The sequence below is a fragment of the Nerophis ophidion genome, linkage group LG03 (assembly GCF_033978795.1).
Source record: "Nerophis ophidion isolate RoL-2023_Sa linkage group LG03, RoL_Noph_v1.0, whole genome shotgun sequence".
Lineage (NCBI taxonomy): Eukaryota > Metazoa > Chordata > Actinopteri > Syngnathiformes > Syngnathidae > Nerophis > Nerophis ophidion.
In genome coordinates this window covers 83,773,139-83,788,508 of record NC_084613.1, presented here as the reverse complement: position 1 = coordinate 83,788,508, position 15,370 = coordinate 83,773,139, and positions in this window count along the sequence as shown.

The window sequence follows — 15,370 nt, the reverse complement described above, 5'->3', positions numbered from 1 at the left end:
ACGCTGCTGATCCGCTTGAGATGGTTTCCTGTGGACGGGACTCTCGCTGCTGTCTTGGAGCCACTATGGATTGAACTTTCACAGTATCATGTTAGACCCGCTCGACATCCATTGCTTTCGGTCCCCTAGAGGGGGGGGGTTGCCCACATCTGAGGTCCTCTCCAAGGTTTCTCATAGTCAGCATTGTCACTGGCGTCCCACTGGATGTGAATTCTCCCTGCCCACTGGGTGTGAGTTTTCCTTGCCCTTTTGTGGGTTCTTCCGAGGATGTTGTAATCGTAATGATTTGTGCAGTCATTTGAGACATTTGTGATTTGGGGCTATATAAATAAAAATAAACATTGACTTTGGGAAACCCTTCATTCTAGTCTGATTAAGCCATTCCTCTGCCACTTTGAGGTGCGTCTGGGGTCATTGTCCTGCTGGAACACCCAACTGCGCCCAAGACCCAACCGCCGGGCTGATGGTTTTAGCTTGTCCTGAAGAATTTGGAGGTAATCCTCCCTTTTCATTGTCCCATTTACTTTCTGTAAAGCGAAGCAGGCCCAGCGCATAATACTATCAATCAATCAATCAATGTTTATTTATATAGCCCCAAATCACAAATGTCTCAAAGGACTGCACAAATCATTACGACTACAACATCCTCGGAAGAACCCACAAAAGGGCAAGGAAAAGTCACACCCAGTGGGCAGGGAGAATTCACATCCAGTGGGACGCCAGTGACAATGCTGACTATGAGAAACCTTGGAGAGGACCTCAAATGTGGGCAACCCCCCCCCCTCTAGGGGACCGAAAGCAATGGATGTCGAGCGGGTCTAACATGATACTGTGAAAGTTCAATCCATAGTGGCTCCAAGACAGCAGCGAGAGTCCCGTCCACAGGAAACCATCTCAAGCGGATCAGCAGCGTAGAGATGTCCCCAACCGATACAGGCGAGCAGTCCATCCTGTGTCCCGACGAGCGGTCCATCCTGGGTCTCGACTCTGGACAGCCAGTACTTCATCCATGGTTATCGGACCGGACCCCCTCCACAAGGGAGGGGGGGACATAGGAGAAAGAAAAGAAGCGGCAGATCAACTGGTCTAAAAAGGAGGTCTATTTAAAGGCTAGAGTATACAGATGAGTTTTAAGGGGAGACTTAAATGCTTCTACTGAGGTAGCATCTCGAACTGTTACCGGGAGGGCATTCCAGAGTACTGGAGCCCGAACGGAAAACGCTCTATAGCCCGCAGACTTTTTTTGGGCTCTAGGAATCACTAATAAGCCAGAGTCTTTTGAACGCAGATTTCTTGCCGGGACATACGGTACAATACAATCGGCAAGATAGGCTACTACCACCACCATGCTTGACGGTAGGTTTGGTGTTCCTGGGATTAAAGGCCTCACCTTTTCTCCTCCAAACATATTGCTTGGTGTTGTGACCAAACAGCTCCATTTTTATTTCATCTGACCACAGAACTTTCTTCCAGAAGATCTTATCTTTGTCCTTGTGATGTCAGATGTTTTTTTTTTTTGTGACCAACAAGTATGTGCTCTAATCCAGGAGTCTCAAACTCAATTTCCCGGGGGGGCCACTGGATGCAGAGTCTGGGTGAGGCTGAAGATTTCTTAAAAAAAATATTTTTAAATGTCTTTATTTTTATTTTCACCACAAAATACAATCAAAATATAAATGAACAAAATGAGAATTAAGTAAATAAATCAGTTATAAGTAATAAAAATAATAATTTGATTTTTCCAGTCAGCAACTATGCGTAAGGCGTCGTAAATTAAACAATTAAAAAAAACAAATAACGTTTTGAATTGATCCAGGTTATCGGGGACCGATATTGCTGACGGACAGGTGTCGCGGTGTGACTGCAGCCAGGCACGTAAGAAAACCCTTGTCTCCATGGCAACGTTTCTGTTGCTTTCACTCATTTGCAGCTTTTCCACTAATGCAGGGGTAGGCAACCCAGAACGTTGAAAAAGCCCTTTTGGTCTACTGCAGGGGTGTCAAACTCAAATACAGAGTGGGCCAAAATTTAAAACTGAACAAAGCCAAGGTTGAACAAATTAACCTTTTAATAGGGACCCAAACAGTGACATGCAAAATCGAGCTTCAAATAAAATAATAATAATTAAAAAATATCAATGGCTTTTCAAATAAAATTTGAATACAAATGTAATGCCTCTTTTCTATTTGCAGCCTTCTGAGGTAAATATCAAAATATATTGTAGCGTCCCGAAAGAGTTAGTGCTGCAAGGGGTTCTGGGTATTTGTTCTGTTGTGTTTATGTTATGTTACAGTGCAGATGTTCTCCCGAAATGTGTTTGTCATTCTTGTTTAGTGTGAGTTCACAGTGTGGCGCATATTTGTAACAGTTTTAAAGTTGTTTATACAGCCACCCTCAGTGTGACCTGTATGGCTGTTGACCAAGTATGCCTTGCATTCACTTATGTTATGCGGGTGGGCCTGCACGCTGTTTGTATGGAGGAAATGCGGACGTCACGACAGGTTGTAGGGAATGCTAAAGGCCCTCAATATTGTTGTCCGGGTGAAAATCTGGAGAATGCTTGCCCGGGGAGATTTTCGTGAGGGGCACTGAACTTCGGGAGGATTGGCAAGTGTGAGAAATTGCGGTGTTACAGCAGCACCGCTGCTGTGTAATACCGGCGGGCCAGCTGTAATGTTAATTTGTTATCGCCTCAAGGGCCAAAATAAATTACACGGCGGGCCAAATTTGGTCCGCGGGCCAGAGTTTGACACCCATGGTCTAGTGGAAAAGCGGCAAAACATTTCTCTGCTTGAATCGCGCAAGTGAGGTCAATGTTCAGTCCTCTATACCAGTGGTCCCCAAACTTTTTGTATCCGCGGACCGGTCAACGCTTAATAATTTGTCCCGCGGCCCGGGGGGCGGGTGTCCTTTTTTTTCCCATTTTTTTTTTTCTTCTTTGTCATGAAAAAGGGACGTTTTTGTCATGAAAAAGGGAGTTTTTTTGTGGTTGGTGCACTATTTGTAAGTGTATATTGTATTTTTTATGTTCATTTAATAAAAATAAAAAAAAATAATAAAAAATAATATATATTTTTTTTTCAATAAAAAATTCTTCTGCGGCCCGGTGGTTGGGGACCACTGCCCTATAGCAGTGGTTCTCAACTTTTTTTCAGTGATGTACCCCTGTGAACATTTTTTTAATTTTAAGTACCCCCTAATCCCCACGACCCCACAAGGTAATAAGCGGTAGGAAATGGATGGATGGATACCCATTAATCAGAGCGAAGCATTTTTGGTTGAAAAAAAGAGATAAAGAAGTAAAATACAGCACTATGTCATTAGTTTCTGATTTATTAAATCGTATAACAGTGCAAAATATTGCTCATTTGTAGTGGTCTTTCTTGAACTATTTGGAAAAAAAACTAAAAACTTGTTGAAAAATAAACAAGTGGTTCAATTATGAATGAATATTTCTCCACATAGAAGTAATCATCAACTTAAAGTGCCCTCTTTGGGGATTGTAATAGAGATCCATCTGGATTCATCAACTTCATTCTAAACATTTCTTCACAAAAAAAGAAATATTTAACATTAATATTTATGGAACATGTCCACAAAAAATCTAGCTGTCAACACTGAATATTGCATTGTTGCATTTCTTTTCACAGTTTATGAACTTACATGCATATTTTGTTGATTATTCAATAAATATATTTATAAAGGATTTTTGAATTGTGGCTATTTTTAGAATATTTTTAAAAAATCTCACGTACCCCCTGGCATACCTTCAAGTACCCCCATTTGAGAACCACTGCTCTATAGCCACATACCACACCCTGATTGGTAGATTCCTTCAGCTCCGCACACAAGGCTGTCAAGCACCATTCTTATAAAACTCGCGGGCCGCACTAACATCGAACTTTCATATTAAGGTGGGCAGAGGTGGGTAGAGTAGCCAGAAATTGTACTCAAGTAAGAGTACAGTTACTTTAGAGATGTATTACTCAAGTAAAAGTAAGGAGTAGTCACCCAAATATTGACTTGAGTAAAAGTAAAAAGTATGTTGTGAAAAAACTACTCAAGTACTGAGTAACTGATGAGTAACCTGTTTGTTTAATGATTACGGCAACAAATAATGCACAAAAACATAAAAATAGCAATGAGCAAATTCAGATTCAGGAATATCTCTTAAGCAACTAAAACAATAATATATATTAAATAATAGTACATTAAAATAAAATGAAAAAAATGGCACATTGAGCCACAATAACTTAACAGCACCATAGCCTCAGTAGGCATTCATTGATTTGATTGATTGATTGATTGATTGATTGATTGATTAAAACATGTATTAGTATATTGCACAGTACAGTACAAATTCCGTACAATTGACCACTAAATGGTAACACCCCAATAAGCTTTTCAACATTTATCAATTACTTAATAAATGACCAAGTCGAGGTGATCTACCTCATATATACATACACACACATATATATATATATATATATATACACATACATATATTTATATATACAGTATATCATTTATATTTATTTATTTTGCCGTTTTTGTTCACATGTTGAAGGTGTTTTAATGAACATACATGCATGTTTAACATATAGATTCCTATCTTTCATGAAGACAAGAATATAAGTTGGTGTATTACCTGATTCTGATGACTTGCATTGATTGGAATCAGACGTCCACGTTTTCAAATGGAGGAGAAAAAAAGTTCCTCTTTTCCGTCTAATACCACATGAAAGTGGTTGGTTTTTGGCATCTTATTTGTCCAGCTTCCATATTCGTTTTTATACACTTTACAAGAAATACATTGGCGGCAAACTCCGTATCTTGCTAGCTTGTTTGCGCTGGCTTTCGGAGACTCTTGTTTTGTTAGCGCAGGCGCGATGGAGCGGCGCTTTTATTGTGAAGACAGGAACTGTGCGATCAGTCTTTAGGCTTTTGACGGGAAGTACGGTTGAAATAAAAAGTGTCTTTTTTACTTTACGCTTTTGATTGATTGATTGAAACTTTTATTAGTAGACTGCAGAGTTCAGTACATATTCCGTACAATTGACCACTAAATGGTAACACCCCAATAAGTTTTTTAATTTGTTTAAGTCGGGTCACGTGACCGCCTGGCTCTGTTTGATAGCTCCATCCTATCTTGCCGATTGTATTGTACCATATGTCCCGGCAAGAAATCTGCGTTCAAAAGACTCCGGCTTATTAGTGATTCCTAGAGCCCAAAAAAAGTCTGCGGGCTATAGAGCGTTTTCCGTTCGGGCTCCAGTACTCTGGAATGCCCTCCCGGTAACAGTTCGAGATGCTACCTCAGTAGAAGCATTTAAGTCTCATCTTAAAACTCATCTGTATACTCTAGCCTTTAAATAGACCTCCTTTTTAGACCAGTTGATCTGCCGCTTCTTTTCTTTCTCCTATGTCCCCCCCTCCCTTGTGGAGGGGGTCCGGTCCGATGACCATGGATGAAGTACTGACTGTCCAGAGTCGAGACCCAGGATGGACCGCTCGTCGGGACCCAGGATGGACCGCTCGCCTGTATCGGTTGGGGACATCTCTACGCTGCTGATCCGCTTGAGTTGGTTTCCTGTGGACGGGACTCTCGCTGTTGTCTTGGAGCCACTATGGATTGAACTTTCACAGTATCATGTTAGACCCGCTCGACATCCACTGCTTTCGGTCCCCTAGAGGGGGGGGGGGGGGTTGCCCACATCTGAGGTCCTCTCCAAGGTTTCTCATAGTCAGCATTGTCACTGGCGTCCCACTAGATGTGAATTCTCCCTGCCCACTGGGTGTGAGTTTTCCTTGCCCTTTTGTGGGTTCTTCCGAGGATGTTGTAGTCGTAATGATTTGTGCAGTCCTTTGAGACATTTGTGATTTGGGGCTATATAAATAAACATTGATTGATTGATTGATTGATTGGTCCAACGTCACCAGTGACTGCATGTGGTTGGTGAAACGCAGGCATGCTCGGTCATTAACCAAAACAAACATTAATAGATCGATTAAAAAAAAGTAGCGAGTAGCGAGCTAAATGTAGATAAATGGAACGGAGTAAAAGTAGCGTTTCTTCTCTATAAATATACTCAAGTAAAAGTAAAAGTATGTTGCAAAAAAACTACTCGTAGAAGTACAATTTATCCCAAAAGTTACTCAAGTAAATGTAACGGAGTAAATGTAGCGCGTTACTACCCACCTCTGAAGGTGGGGGCCGCAAAATAACGTCTCGTGGGCCGCAACTGGCCCGCGGGCCGCGTGTCTGAGACCCCTGCTCTAATCACTCTATCACAAAGAAAAATACGAGTTTTAGAAATGATTGGAAACTCAAGGCAACCATGAGATTGATTGATTGAAACTTTTATTATTAGATTGCACAGTACAGTACATATTCCGTACAATTGACCACTAAATGGTGAGACCCCAATAAGTTTTTCAACTTGTTGCCTTATTAGCATCGCTGGTAAAATGTGCGGACCAAACGATCAGGACTTTCGCATCTTGTGACACTGGAGCGACTTAAATCCGTCGATTGGTAAGTGTTTGTTTCGCATTAAATGTGGGTATCTAGTTTCAAATGTACATATAGCTAGCGTAAATAGCATGTTAGCATCGATTAGCGTAGCATGTTGATTGATAGTTTTATTAGTAGATTGCACAGTTCAGTACATATTCCGTACAATTGACCACTAAATGGTGAGACCCCGATAAGTTTTTCAACTTGTTGCCTTATTAGCATCGCCGGTAAAATGTGCGGACCAAACGATCAGGACTTTCGCATCTTGTGACACTGGAGCGACTTAAATCCGTCGATTGGTAAGTGTTTGTTTCGCATTAAATGTGGGTATCTAGTTTCAAATGTACATACAGCTAGCGTAAATAGCATGTTAGCATCGATTAGCGTAGCATGTTGATTGATACTTTTATTAGTAGATTGCACAGTACAGTACATATTCCGTACAATTGACCACTAAATGGTAACACCCCGATAAGTTTTTCGACTTGTTGCCTTATTAGCATCGCCGGTAAAATGTGCGGACCAAACGATCAGGACTTTCGCATCTTGTGACACTGGAGCGACTTAAATCCGTCGATTGGTAAGTGTTTGTTTCGCATTAAATGTGGGTATCTAGTTTCAAATGTACATACAGCTAGCGTAAATAGCATGTTAGCATCGATTAGCGTAGCATGTTGATTGATACTTTTATTAGTAGATTGCACAGTTCAGTACATATTCCGTACAATTGACCACTAAATGGTGAGACCCCGATAAGTTTTTCAACTTGTTGCCTTATTAGCATCGCCGGTAAAATGTGCGGACCAAACGATCAGGACTTTCGCATCTTGTGACACTGGAGCGACTTAAATCCGTCGATTGGTAAGTGTTTGTTTCGCATTAAATGTGGGTATTTAGTTTCAAATGTACATACAGCTAGCGTAAATAGCATGTTAGCATCGATTAGCGTAGCATGTTGATTGATACTTTTATTAGTAGATTGCACAGTACAGTACATATTCCGTACAATTGACCACTAAATGGTAAGACCCCGATAAGTTTTTCAACTTGTTGCCTTATTAGCATCGCCGGTAAAATGTGCGGACCAAACGATCAGGACTTTCGCATCTTGTGACACCAGAGCGACTTAAATCCGTCGATTGGTAAGTGTTTGTTCCGCATTAAATGATTTACAGCTAGCGTAAATAGCATGTTAGCATCGATTAGCGTAGCATGTTGATTGATAGTTTTATTAGTAGACTGCACAGTTCAGTACATATTCCGTACAATTGACCACTAAATGGTAACACCCCGATAAGTTTTTCAACTTGTTGCCTTATTAGCATCGCCGGTAAAATGTGCGGACCAAACGATCAGGACTTTCGCATCTTGTGACACCGGAGCGACTTAAATCCGTCGATTGGTAAGTGTTTGTTTCGCATTAAATGTGGGTATCTAGTTTCAAATGTACATACAGCTAGCGTAAATAGCATGTTAGCATCGATTAGCGTAGCATGTTGATTGATAGTTTTATTAGTAGATTGCACAGTTCAGTACATATTCTGTACAATTGACCACTAAATGGTAACACCCCGATAAGTTTTTCAACTTGTTGCCTTATTAGCATCGCCGGTAAAATGTGCGGACCAAACGATCAGGACTTTCGCATCTTGTGACACCGGAGCGACTTAAATCCGTCGATTGGTAAGTGTTTGTTCCGCATTAAATGTGGGTATCTAGTTTCAAATGTACATACAGCTAGCGTAAATAGCATGTTAGCATCGATTAGCGTAGCATGTTGATTGATAGTTTTATTAGTAGATTGCACAGTTCAGTACATATTCCGTACAATTGACCACTAAATGGTGAGACCCCGATAAGTTTTTCAACTTGTTGCCTTATTAGCATCGCCGGTAAAATGTGCGGACCAAACGATCAGGACTTTCGCATCTTGTGACACTGGAGCGACTTAAATCCGTCGATTGGTAAGTGTTTGTTTCGCATTAAATGTGGGTATCTAGTTTCAAATGTACATACAGCTAGCGTAAATAGCATGTTAGCATCGATTAGCGTAGCATGTTGATTGATACTTTTATTAGTAGATTGCACAGTTCAGTACATATTCCGTACAATTGACCACTAAATGGTAACACCCCGATAAGTTTTTCGACTTGTTGCCTTATTAGCATCGCCGGTAAAATGTGCGGACCAAACGATCAGGACTTTCGCATCTTGTGACACTGGAGCGACTTAAATCCGTCGATTGGTAAGTGTTTGTCCCGCATTAAATGTGGGTATCTAGTTTCAAATGTACATACAGCTAGCGTAAATAGCATGTTAGCATCGATTAGCGTAGCATGTTGATTGATACTTTTATTAGTAGATTGCACAGTTCAGTACATATTCCGTACAATTGACCACTAAATGGTAACACCCCGATAAGTTTTTCAACTTGTTGCCTTATTAGCATCGCCGGTAAAATGTGCGGACCAAACGATCAGGACTTTCGCATCTTGTGACACTGGAGCGACTTAAATCCGTCGATTGGTAAGTGTTTGTTTCGCATTAAATGTGGGTATCTAGTTTCAAATGTACATACAGCTAGCGTAAATAGCATGTTAGCATCGATTAGCGTATCATGTTGATTGATAGTTTTATTAGTAGACTGCACAGTTCAGTACATATTCCGTACAATTGACCACTAAATGGTAACACCCCGATAAGTTTTTCAACTTGTTGCCTTATTAGCATCGCCGGTAAAATGTGCGGACCAAACGATCAGGACTTTCGCATCTTGTGACACTGGAGCGACTTAAATCCGTCGATTGGTAAGTGTTTGTTCCGCATTAAATGTGGGTATCTAGTTTCAAATGTACATACAGCTAGCGTAAATAGCATGTTAGCAACGATTAGCCTAGCATGTTGATTGATACTTTTGTTAGTAGATTGCACAGTTCAGTACATATTCCGTACAATTGACCACTAAATGGTGAGACCCCGATAAGTTTTTCAACTTGTTGCCTTATTAGCATCGCCGGTAAAATGTGCGGACCAAACGATCAGGACTTTCGCATCTTGTGACACTGGAGCGACTTAAATCCGTCGATTGGTAAGTGTTTGTTTCGCATTAAATGTGGGTATCTAGTTTCAAATGTACATACAGCTAGCGTAAATAGCATGTTAGCATCGATTAGCGTAGCATGTTGATTGATAGTTTTATTAGTAGATTGCACAGTTCAGTACATATTCCGTACAATTGACCACTAAATGGTAACACCCCGATAAGTTTTTCAACTTGTTGCCTTATTAGCATCGCCGGTCAAATGTGCGGACAAAACGATCAGGACTTTCGCATCTTGTGACACCGGAGCGACTTCAATCCGTCGATTGGTAAGTGTTTGTTCCGCATTAAATGTGGGTATCTAGTTTCAAATGTACATACAGCTAGCGTAAATAGCATGTTAGCATCGATTAGCGTAGCATGTTGATTGATACTTTTATTAGTAGATTGCACAGTACAGTACATATTCCGTACAATTGACCACTAAATGGTAACACCCCGATAAGTTTTTCAACTTGTTGCCTTATTAGCATCGCCGGTCAAATGTGCGGACCAAACGATCAGGACTTTCGCATCTTGTGACACCGGAGCGACTTAAATCCGTCGATTGGTAAGTGTTTGTTTCGCATTAAATGTGGGTATCTAGTTTCAAATGTACATACAGCTAGCGTAAATAGCATGTTAGCATCGATTAGCGTAGCATGTTGATTGATAGTTTTATTAGTAGATTGCACAGTTCAGTACATATTCCGTACAATTGACCACTAAATGGTAACACCCCGACAAGTTTTTCAACTTGTTGCCTTATTAGCATCGCCGGTAAAATGTGCGGACCAAACGATCAGGACTTTCGCATCTTGTGACACCGGAGCGACTTAAATCCGTCGATTGGTAAGTGTTTGTTCCGCATTAAATGTGGGTATCTAGTTTCAAATGTACATACAGCTAGCGTAAATAGCATGTTAGCATCGATTAGCGTAGCATGTTGATTGATAGTTTTATTAGTAGATTGCACAGTTCAGTACATATTCCGTACAATTGACCACTAAATGGTGAGACCCCGATAAGTTTTTCAACTTGTTGCCTTATTAGCATCGCCGGTAAAATGTGCGGACCAAACGATCAGGACTTTCGCATCTTGTGACACTGGAGCGACTTAAATCCGTCGATTGGTAAGTGTTTGTTTCGCATTAAATGTGGGTATCTAGTTTCAAATGTACATACAGCTAGCGTAAATAGCATGTTAGCATCGATTAGCGTAGCATGTTGATTGATACTTTTATTAGTAGATTGCACAGTTCAGTACATATTCCGTACAATTGACCACTAAATGGTAACACCCCGATAAGTTTTTCAACTTGTTGCCTTATTAGCATCGCCGGTAAAATGTGCGGACCAAACGATCAGGACTTTCGCATCTTGTGACACCGGAGCGACTTAAATCCGTCGATTGGTAAGTGTTTGTTTCGCATTAAATGTGGGTATCTAGTTTCAAATGTACATACAGCTAGCGTAAATAGCATGTTAGCATCGATTAGCGTAGCATGTTGATTGATACTTTTATTAGTAGATTGCACAGTACAGTACATATTCCATACAATTGACCACTAAATGGTAACACCCCGATAAGTTTTTCAACTCGTTAATCAATTCATGGTACAAATATATACTATCAACATAATACAGTCATCACACAAGTTAATCATCATAGTATGTACATTGAATTATTTACATTATTTACAATCCATGAGGAGCTTTGGTTGATATCAGAACTTCAGTCATCAACAATTGCATCAACAGAGAAATGTGGACATTGAAACAGTGTAGGTCTTATTTAGTAGGATATGTACAGCCAGCAGAGAACATAGTGAGTTCACATAGCATAAGAACAAGTATATACATTAGAAGTACATTTGAGTTGTTTATAATCCGGGGAGATGGGATGTGAATGGAGGAGGGTATTAGTAAAGTGTTGAAGTTGCCTGGAGGTGTTGTTTTAGAGCGCTTTTGAAGGAATATAGAGATGCACTTACTTTTATATCTGTTGGGAGTGCATTCCACATTGATGTGGCATAGAAAGAGAATGAGTTAAGACCTTTGTTAGATCGGAATCTGGGTTTAACGTGGTTTGTGGAGCTCCCCCTGGTGTTGTGGTTATGGCGGCCATTTACGTTAAGGAAGTAGTTTGACATGTACTTCGGTATCAGGGAGGTGTAGCGGATTTTATAGACCAGGCTCAGTGCAAGTTGTTTGACTCTGTCCTCCACCCTGAGCCAGCCCACTTTGGAGAAGTGGGTTGGAGTGAGGTGTGATCTGGGGTGGAGGTCTAAAAGTAACCAGATTAGCTTATTCTGGGATGTTTGGAGTCTAGATTTGAGGGTTTTGGAGGTGCAAGCGTAATCGAAGAAGGGTTGAATGAGTGCTTTTGTTGACCAGAGAGGAGATTCTGTAGAGGAATCTCGTTCTTTGGTTGACCTTTTAGATCACCTTGGTTGCCATTTTATCACAGGAAAGATTAGCCTCTAGAATGGAACCTAAGTAGGTGATCTCATCCTTCCTGGTGATAACAATGTCACCCACTTTTATAGTGAAGTCACTGACTTTCTTAAGTTTGATATGGGACCCAAATACGATGGATTCCGTTTTACCTAAGGAGTTCAGCACTAAGGATTTGTTCCACCTGTGACTTGTCCTTGCCGGATACCAGCGGGGCCGAGTCATCCGCAAACAGGAACAATTCACAGTGGCATGCGTATATTAGGAACAGTAAAGGTCCGAGAGTGCTCGGAGAGTATGGGGTATCGGACTGTCTTATTGTGTCGGTCCACTTCCTGTAAGATCAGTGTCAGAGCTTGGTCCACATTGCCGGCAGTAAGTCTGGAACGTTTCCAGTGAGGGTTGGACTCCGCCAAGGCTGCCCTTTGTCACTTATTCTGGTCATAACTTTTATGGACAGAATTTCTAGGCGCAGTCAAGGCGTTGAGGGGTTCCGGTTTGGGGACCGCGGGATTAGGTCTCTGCTTTTTGCAGACGATTTGGTCCTGATGGCTTCATCAGCTCTCACTGGATCGGTTCGCAGCCGAGTGTGAAGCGACCGGACTCCAAGTCCGAGTCCATGGTTCTCGCCCGGAAAAGGGTGGAGTGCCATCTCCGGGTTGGGAAAGAGACCCTGCCCCAAGTGGAGGAGTTCAAGTACCTAGGAGTCGGTTCGCAGCCGAGTGTGAAGCGACCGGACTCCAAGTCCGAGTCCATGGTTCTCGCCCGGGAAAGGGTGGAGTGCCATCTCCGGGTTGGGAAAGAGACCCTGCCCCAAGTGGAGGAGTTCAAGTACCTAGGAGTCGGTTCGCAGCCGAGTGTGAAGCGACCGGACTCCAAGTCCGAGTCCATGGTTCTCGCCCGGAAAAAGGGTGGAGTGCCATCTCCGGGTTGGGAAAGAGACCATGCCCCAAGTGGAGGAGTTCAAGTACCTAGGAGTCGGTTCGCAGCCGAGTGTGAAGCGACCGGACTCCAAGTCCGAGTCCATGGTTCTCGCCCGGAAAAGGGTGGAGTGCCATCTCCGGGTTGGGGAGGAGACCCTGCCCCAAGTGGAGGAGTTCAAGTACCTAGGAGTCTTGTTCACGAGTGGGGGAAGAGTGGATCGTGAGATCGACAGGCGGATCGGTGCGGCGTCTTCAGTAATGCGGACGTTGTATCGATCCGTTGTGGTGAAGAAGGAGCTGAGCCGGAAGGCAAAGCTCTCAATTTATCGGCCGATCTACGTTCCCATCCTCACCTATGGTCATGAGCTTTGGGTCATGACCGAAAGGATAAGATCACGGGTACAAGCGGCCGAAATGAGTTTGGGTCTCTCCCTTAGAGATAGGGTGAGAAGCTCTGTCATCCGGGGGGAACTCAAAGTAAAGCCGCTGCTCCTCCACTTCATCAATCAATCAATCAATCAATGTTTACTTATATAGCCCTAAATCACTAGTGTCTCAAAGGGCTGCAAAAACCACTACGACATCCTCGGTAGGCCCACATAAGGGCAAGGAAAACTCACACCCAGTGGGACGTCGGTGATAATGATGACTATGAGAACCTTGGAGAGGAGGAAAGCAATGGATGTCGAGCGGGTCTAACATGATACTGTGAAAGTTCAATCCATAATGGATCCAACACAGTCGCGAGAGTCCAGTCCAAAGCGGATCCGACACAGCAGCGAGAGTCCCGTTCACAGCGGAGCCAGCAGGGAAACACCCCAAGGAGGCTTCATGAGGAGCCAGATGAGGTGGTTCAGGCATCTGGTCAGGATGCCACCCGAACGCCTCCCTAGGGAGGTGTTTAGGGCACGTCCAAGGCCACGGGGAAGACCCAGGACACGTTGGGAAGACTATGGCCTGGGAACGCCTCGGGATCCCCCGGGAAGAGCTGGACGAACTGGCTGGGGCGAGGGAAGTCTGGGCTTCCTTACTTAGGCTGCTGCCCCCGCGACCTGACCTCAGATTAGTGGAAGAAGATGGATGGATGACATTATATCCTTCACAAGTAAACTTTTGACCACGACTGTACATAAATCCTCTCATATACAAACATAGCGATTGTATTGTACCATATGTCCCGGCAAGAAATCTGCGTTCAAAGGACTCCGGCTTATTAGTGATTCCCAAAGTCCAAAAAAAGTCTGCGGGCTATAGAGCGTTTTCCGTTCGGGCTCCAGTACTCTGGAATGCCCTCCCGGTAACAGTTCGAGATGCCACCTCAGTAGAAGCATTTAAGTCTCACCTTAAAACTCATTTGTATACTCTAGCCTTTAAATAGACTCCCTTTTAGACCAGTTGATCTGCCGTTTCTTTTCTTTTTCTCCTATGTCCCACTCTCCCTTGTGGAGGGGGTCCGGTCCGATCCGGTGGCCATGTACTGCTTGCCTGTGCATCGGCTGGGGACATCTCTGCGATGCTGATCCGCCTCCGCTTGGGATGGTTTCCTGCTGGCTCCGCTGTGAACGGGACCCTCGCTGCTGTGTTGGATCCGCTTTGGACTGGACTCTCGCGACTGTGTTGGATCCATTGTGGATTGAACTTTCACAGTATCATGTTAGACCCGCTCGACATCCATTGCTTTCCTCCTCTCCAAGGTTTCTCATAGTCATCATTATCACCGACGTCCCACTGGGTGTGAGTTTTTCCTTGCCCTTATGTGGGCCTACCGAGGATGTCGTGGTGGTTTGTGCAGCCCTTTGAGACACTAGTGATTTAGGGCTATATAAGTAAACATTGATTGATTGATTGATTGATTTGTATACTCTAGCCTTTAAATAGACTCCCTTTTTAGACCAGTTGATCTGCCGTTTCTTTTCTTTTTCTTCTATGTCCCACTCTCCCTTGTGGAGGGGGGTCCGGTCCGATCCGGTGGCCATGTACTGCTTGCCTGTGTATCGGCGGGGGACATCTCTGCGATGCTGATCCGCCTCCGCTTGGGATGGTTTCCTGCTGGCTCCGCTGTGAACGGGACTCTCGCTGCTGTGTTGGATCCGCTTTGGACTGGACTCTCGCGACTGTGTTGGATCCATTGTGGATTGAACTTTCACAGTATCATGTTAGACCCGCTCGACATCCATTGCTTTCCTCCTCTCCAAGGTTTCTCATAGTCATCATTGTCACCGACGTCCCACTGGCTGTGAGTTTTTCTTTGCCCTTATGTGGGCCTACCGAGGATGTCGTGGTGGTTTGTGCAGCCCTTTGAGACACTAGTGATTTAGGGCTATATAAGTAAACATTGATTGATTGATTGATTGAAACATAGTGGAAATGTTTGTCCATCCATTCACAAAA